Source organism: Malaclemys terrapin, chromosome 5 (genome assembly GCF_027887155.1).
Source record: "Malaclemys terrapin pileata isolate rMalTer1 chromosome 5, rMalTer1.hap1, whole genome shotgun sequence".
Classification (NCBI taxonomy): domain Eukaryota; kingdom Metazoa; phylum Chordata; order Testudines; family Emydidae; genus Malaclemys; species Malaclemys terrapin.
In genome coordinates this window covers 90,517,174-90,523,856 of record NC_071509.1, presented here as the reverse complement: position 1 = coordinate 90,523,856, position 6,683 = coordinate 90,517,174, and the positions used below count along the sequence as shown (strand labels likewise).

General features: G+C 42.8%; 1 protein-coding gene across 1 annotated transcript in view; it reads right to left on the bottom strand.

Annotated features, from left to right (window-relative positions):
* Positions 1–947: 947 nt before the first annotated feature.
* The window catches only part of RNF150 (ring finger protein 150), a 253,166-nt gene continuing 247,430 nt past the window's right edge, over positions 948–6,683 (bottom strand). Inside the window, exon 8 of the mRNA XM_054031090.1 lies at positions 948–1,015. The gene's annotated coding sequence lies outside the window, so the exon portion shown is untranslated. The remainder of the gene's footprint in view (positions 1,016–6,683) is intronic.

Sequence of the window (6,683 nt, the reverse complement as noted above, 5' to 3'; positions counted from 1 at the left end):
GTCTGGTCCTGACGTTTTTTTGCTGTAAGATGGCTACCTTTACATCTGCTATTGTGTGGCCAGGGAGGTTGAAGTGTTCTCCTACAGGTTTTTGTATATTGCCATTCCTGATATCTGACTTGTGTCCATTTATCCTCTTGCGTAGTGACTGTCCAGTTTGGCCAATGTACATAGCAGAGGTGCATTGCTGGCATATGATGGCATATATAACATTGGTAGACGTGCAGGTGAGTGAGCCGGTGATGTTGTAGCTGATCTGGTTAGGTCCTGTGATGGTGTTGCTGGTGTAGATATGTGGGCAGAGTTGGCATCGAGGTTTGTTGCATGGGTTGTTCCTGAGTTAGAGTTGTTATGGTGCGGTGTGTGGTTGCTGGTGAGGATATGCTTAAGGTTGGCATGTTGTCTGTGGGCGAGGACTGGCCTGCCTCCCAAGGTCTGTGAAAGTGAGAGATCATTGTCCAGGATGGGTTGTAGATCACTGATGATGCGTTGGAGAGGTTTAAGCTGAAGACTGTAGGTGATGGCCAGTGGAGTTCTGTTGGTTTCTCTTTTGGGCCTGTCTTGTAGCCGGTGGCTTCTGGGTACACGTCTGGCTCTGTTGATTTGTTTCTTTATTTCCTTGTGTGGGTATCGTAGTTTTGAGAATGCTTGGTGAAGATCTTGTAGGTGTTGGTCTCTGTTTGAGGGGTTGGAGCAGATGTGATTGTACCTCAGTGCTTGGCTGTAGATGATGGATCGTGTGGTGTGACCGGGTTGGAAGCTGGAGGCATGATGGTAGGCGTAGCGGTCGGTGGGTTTTCGGTATAGGGTGGTGTTAATGTGGCCATCGCTTATTTGTACGGTGGTGTCTAGGAAGTGGACGTCCTGTGTAGATTGGTCCAGGCTGAGATTGATGGTGGGGTGGAAGCTGTTGAAATCATGGTGGAATTCTTCCAGGGTCTCCTTCCCATGGGTCCAGATGATGAAGATGTCATCAATATAGCGTAGGTAGAGAAGGGGCATGAGTGGACGAGAGCTGAGGAAGCAAACAGCAAACAGAAAAACATCAAGAAAGAGCTCTCCAACCTGGAGACTTTCATAAATAACCAACCCTCCACACAAATGGACTTTACTAAAATAAGACAGGAGATCTACATTACACACTTCACCTCTCTACAAAGGAAAAAGGACCGTAAGCTGTCTAAAATCCTACCTGCCACATGGGGCCACAACAGGGGTACCCCTAACTCACCCAGCAATATCGTCAATTTATCCAGCTACACACTCAACCCAGCAGAAGAGTCTGTCCTATCTCGGGGACTCTCCTTTTGCCCCAGCACCCCCACGAACATGATACAGTTCTGTGGTGATCTGGAAGCCTACTTTTGCCGCCTCCGACTCAAAGAATACTTTCAAGATAACACTGAACAGCGCACTGATACACAGATACCCTCCCACCAACAACACAGGAAGAAGAACTCCACATGGACACCTCCTGAGGGTCGAAATGACAGTCTGGACCTATACATAGAATGCTTCCGCCGACGTGCACAGGCAGAAATTGTGGAAAAACAAAAAAACAACATTGCTTGCCTCATAACCTAAGTCGTGCAGAATGCAATGCCATCCACAGCCTCAGAAACCACCCTGACATTATCATCAAAGAGGCTGATAAAGGAGGTGCTGTTGTCATCATGAACAGGTCTGACTACCAGAAGGAGGCTGCCAGACAACTCTCCAATACCAAATTCTACAGGCCACTTTCCTCAGATCCCACTGAGGAATACACTAAGAAACTGCACCATCTACTCAGGACACTCCCTACACTAACACAGGAACAAATCAACATACCCTCAGAGCCCCGACCGGGGTTATTCTATCTACTACCTAAGATCCACAAACCTGGAAATCCTGGACGCCCCATCATCTCGGGCATTAGCACTCTCACTGAAGGACTGTCTGGATATGTGGACTTCCTACTCAGACCCTACGCCACCAGCACTCCCAGCTATCTCCGTGACACCACAGATTTCCTGAGAAAACTACAATGCATTGGTGACCTCCCAGAAAACACCATCCTAGCCACCATGGATGTAGAGGCTCTCTACACAAACATCCCACACACAGATGAAATACAAGCTGTCAGGAACAGTATCCCTGATGATGACACAGCACAACTTATTGCTGAGCTCTGTGACTTTATCCTCACGCACAATTATTTCAAATTTGGTGACAATATATACCTCCAGACCAGTGGCACCGTTATGGGCACCCGCATGGCCCCACAATATGCCAACATTTTTATGGCTGACCTGGAACAACGCTTCCTCAGCTCCCGTCCCGATGCCAACTCTGCCCACATATCTACACCAGCAACACCATCACAGGACCTAACCAGATCAGCTTCAACATCACCGGCTCATTCACCTGCACGTCCACCAATGTTATATATGCCATCATATGCCAGCAATGCCCCTCTGCTATGTACATTGGCCAAACTGGACAGTCACTACGCAAGACGATAAATGGACACAAGTCAGATATCAGGAATGGCAATATACAAAAACCTGTCGGAGAACACTTCAACCTCCCTGGCCACACAATAGCAGATGTAAAGGTAGCCATCTTACAGCAAAAAAAGTCAGGACCAGACTCCAAAGAGAAACTGCTGAGCTCCAGTTCATTTGCAAATTTGACACCATCAGATCAGGATTAAACAAAGACTGTGAATGGCTATCCAACTACAGAAGCAATTTCTCCTCCCTTGGTGTTCACACCTCAACTGCTAGCAGATCACCTCACTCTCCCTGATTGAACTAACCTCGTTATCCCCATACTGATTTATACCTGCCTCTGGAGATTTCTATTACTTGCATCTGAAGAAGTGAGGTTCTTACCCACGAAAGCTTATGCTCCCAATACTTCTGTTAGTCTTAAAGGTGCCACAGGACCCTCTGTTATTAAAGACTAACAGATTTATTTGGGCATAAGCTTTCGTGGGTAAAAATCCTCACTTCTTCAGATGCACTTCTTCATAACAGTGACTATCTTCAATTTTTGTGTTTTATGCAGTGTCAAGCACACAGCCAGCATTTAAATAATAGTTATGGGCCATATTGTTCTATCAGTTTCAGGCAAAACTCCTCAGTGATTTCAATGGGAACTTAGTGTTGGTATGACTCTGATATGGTCCAATAATTTTAACCCTAAATTTCTCACAAATTATCTTGTGGTGCATTTCATTTTGCCTATTGTCTCTCTGTAAGTGCCTTTTAGACATCTCAGCTTGTTTGCACAAGGCAGATATAGGCCATGAATGCTAAACATAGCCCTCCTGTAACTCTGTCGAATTCAGTGGAATAACATCACGGATGAACATTAATTATTCATCATGCAGCAGCTGACCTCTGAAGTGGAATTAAAAGGAACTTCCTATGTGGAGTCAATAGCCTGAAGGAAACAGTTGATTATACCTTGTAATGCTGATAAAATTTATTTAATCTGAGCTCCTGAATTAGGAACAACAAACTATTAACAATTTATCTGGCTGGTTATTGCAAGAACACAGACAACACCAAGATGAACTGAGATAGAGCAATTTTAGGAGACAGTTTTCTTTTAAACATTATATCAATTCCATCCAAATTCCTTGTAAGATACTCTATAAGATGTTATAATTTTCAAAATAATCCATGTGGGCAGGTTTTAATAGTAGTAGTTGATTCCTGTAGCCTTATGAATAGGGTCCTACCAAATTAACAGTCAATTTTGGTCAATTTAACAGTCATAGGATTTTAAAAATAATTAATTTCATAATTTCAGATATTTAAATCTGAAATTTCACACTGTTGTAACTGTAGGGGTCCTGACCCAAAAGGAGCTAACCCTCCTCTGCTAGGCCTGCGCTCATTTCTCGGGGGGGAGGGATAGCTCAGTGGTTTGAGCATTGGCCTGCTAAACCCAGGGTTGTGAGTTCAATCCTTGAGGGGGCCACTTGGGGATCTGGGGCAAAATCAGTACTTGGTCCTGCTAGTGAAGGCAGGGGGCTGGACTCGATGACCTTTCAAGGTCCCTTCCAGTTCTAGGAGATGGGATATCTCCATTAATTTCTAATTTCTAATGCGGGGGGGTTGTTTGTAAGGTTATTGTAGGGGTCGTGGGCAGCTGAAGAATGGCAGCTGCTAGCTAGGAGTCCAGCTCTGAAGTCAGCGCCAGCAGCAGTGCAGAACTAAGGATGGCACAATATGGTATTGCTACCCTTACTTCTGCGCTGCTGCTTGCAGAGCTGGGCCCTTGGTCAGCAGCTGCCATTTTCCAGACACCCAGCTCTGAAGGCAACATAGAAGTAAGGGTGGCTATACCGTGTCCCCCCTACAATAACCTTGCAACCCCCCTGACTCTCCCTTTTGGGTTGGGAGCCCCAGTTTGAGAAACACTTGTCTCCCCCATGAAATTTGTATAGTATAGGGTAAAAGCACACAAGACCAGATTTCATGTGGGAGAGCAGATTTCACAGTCCGTGATGCATTTTTCACAGTCATGAATTTGCTAGGGGCCTAATTATGAATCATTGGAACTATTTAGCAAGGGTCATGGTGGATTCACCATCACTGGCAATTTTTAAATCAAGACTGGATGTTTTATAATATATTCCAGTTCAAAAGGAATTATTTTGGGAAAGTTTTATAGCCTCTGATATATAGGAGATCAGATGTGATGATCACAGTGGTCCTTTCTAGCCTTGGAATCTATGAAACCAGAGAAATTAATTGGCTTATACTCATTTCCAAATGAACCCTGTAAATAAATTATCAATGTTTGACTGAAGAATGTTGTGATATCATCTATGAACATGCACCACACTGACTAAAAAGGAAGAATGAGCTCGTGTTTCTGATTTCTTCCCCTTCCAGACATGACCATCATCCTCACCCTGAGCCTCCTAGTAGTTGGACACTTGGTTTCCCCTTCCATGTGATTCTCAGCTGTCTCCAAGCTACCAGGAAGAGTGTTTGATATTGATATTCGCTTAATTCAGTAACTAAACGAATTAAACAAAACTGATATCAGCCACTCTTAAACCAACATAAGAGCGCCCACATAAGGGGGTTGTGCCGATGTAACTAAATAGTGTGGAACCCAATTTAATTAAATCGTGGCAATTTCTGGGTGTAGATCAAGCTTGAGAGTGACTGAGGGAGCACATTACAAGCATCCCAGTTTACATTGTGATAGATATAGCTTTGCAACAGATACATATAGAAATTCCAATGTTGTAAATGAAAGGTTGGAATTGGCAGAATAGTCCAGAATGCACCAAAAATATCATAATGGAATCTGTGACTGATATTTTTGTGCCCATAATTTTCTCTTGCTCTCACTGTTGATATAGAATTCTATTGCTCTGGGTAGTTCAGAGGGACACCTGACGATCTGCCCCACGTAAATTATCTCAGCAACAACCTGACAGTCCCAGCTCCTTCCTTAGTGAGACCAACAACTTCTGTACTTGGGGGGCTGTGCAGGGAGAAGGTGGTGCAATGATGTCACAGGGAACTCCGCTTTATTATGCTCTGGTAAAAATCTTAGAAAGCCCCCCAGAAGGCTTCAGAGTGATTTTTCAGTTCATTATAACCATCTTCCCCCTCGCTCCCCTCAACCTAGCTACACCCCTGCTCTACACATTACGGACTATTTACTGTGTATAAAAAGTTTCAGATTGATTGGCAGTTTTTTCCTCTAGCTTTCACTAGAGAAGTATAATTACAATTTTTTTCCCCAAATGAGAAAAGTGTTTGATTTTCCCATCCCCGCTGACCTCAAAATTAGGTAAGTGGAATTTCTTCAAATTTCCTTCCACCTGAAAAAAGGCTGCTGTGAGTTGAGACCACTTATAAGTTTCAGCTCAGAAGGAAATGTTTTTGGAACATTATAAACATCTGAAAACATGTAGTTACCATGCCAACTAGTTTGCAACCTGATCTATACTGCAGTTTTCACTATCACTATAATTATACTATGAAACATAGCTGATTTACTTGGAAAATCAAGCTGGACTCGACAATAACATTTCTAGAATTTGTTGAGTTACTAAAAATAATTATCCCAGCTAGATGCTTCTCTCCATTCACTGATCATGGTACAGCAGAACAAACATAGGTGGCAATTGTGGAAGGGGAACAGTAAAGCTGTGCAGCAACCAGAATTCTCTCTCTGTGAAAAATTTTAAGATTTCATCATTTGTTTTTGTTCCTAATCAGGATTAAAACTGTTTTTAAAAAACTTTTTTCCACTAACTGGAATTTTTTTTAAATCAAATCAGCATGTTTTGTTTTGATTTTGACTTTTTAAAATAAATACAATTTAAAAAAAAATTCAAAGTGAAGACATTTCAAGACAAAAAATTGGAACATTCCCTTCTAAAAATGTTGAAACAACATCAAAACATCATTAAAAGGATTTGTTGCGTTTCTGAAACAAAATTGTATCAAAAATTCAACATGTTCCCACAGAAGTTCTGCTGGAAAATTTTTCCATCCGCTCTAGGGAGCAGGATTTCTTGGACATTTGCCTCAAAGCCCTTCTACAGACAGACATCTCTTTTTATCATCACAATCCAGGAGAGAGTATAGTAAGGGCAGAATCAGTGAGGAACTAGTCTGAGTGGAGTGCTTGCCTCCTAATTCAGTGGATTTTGAACAGTA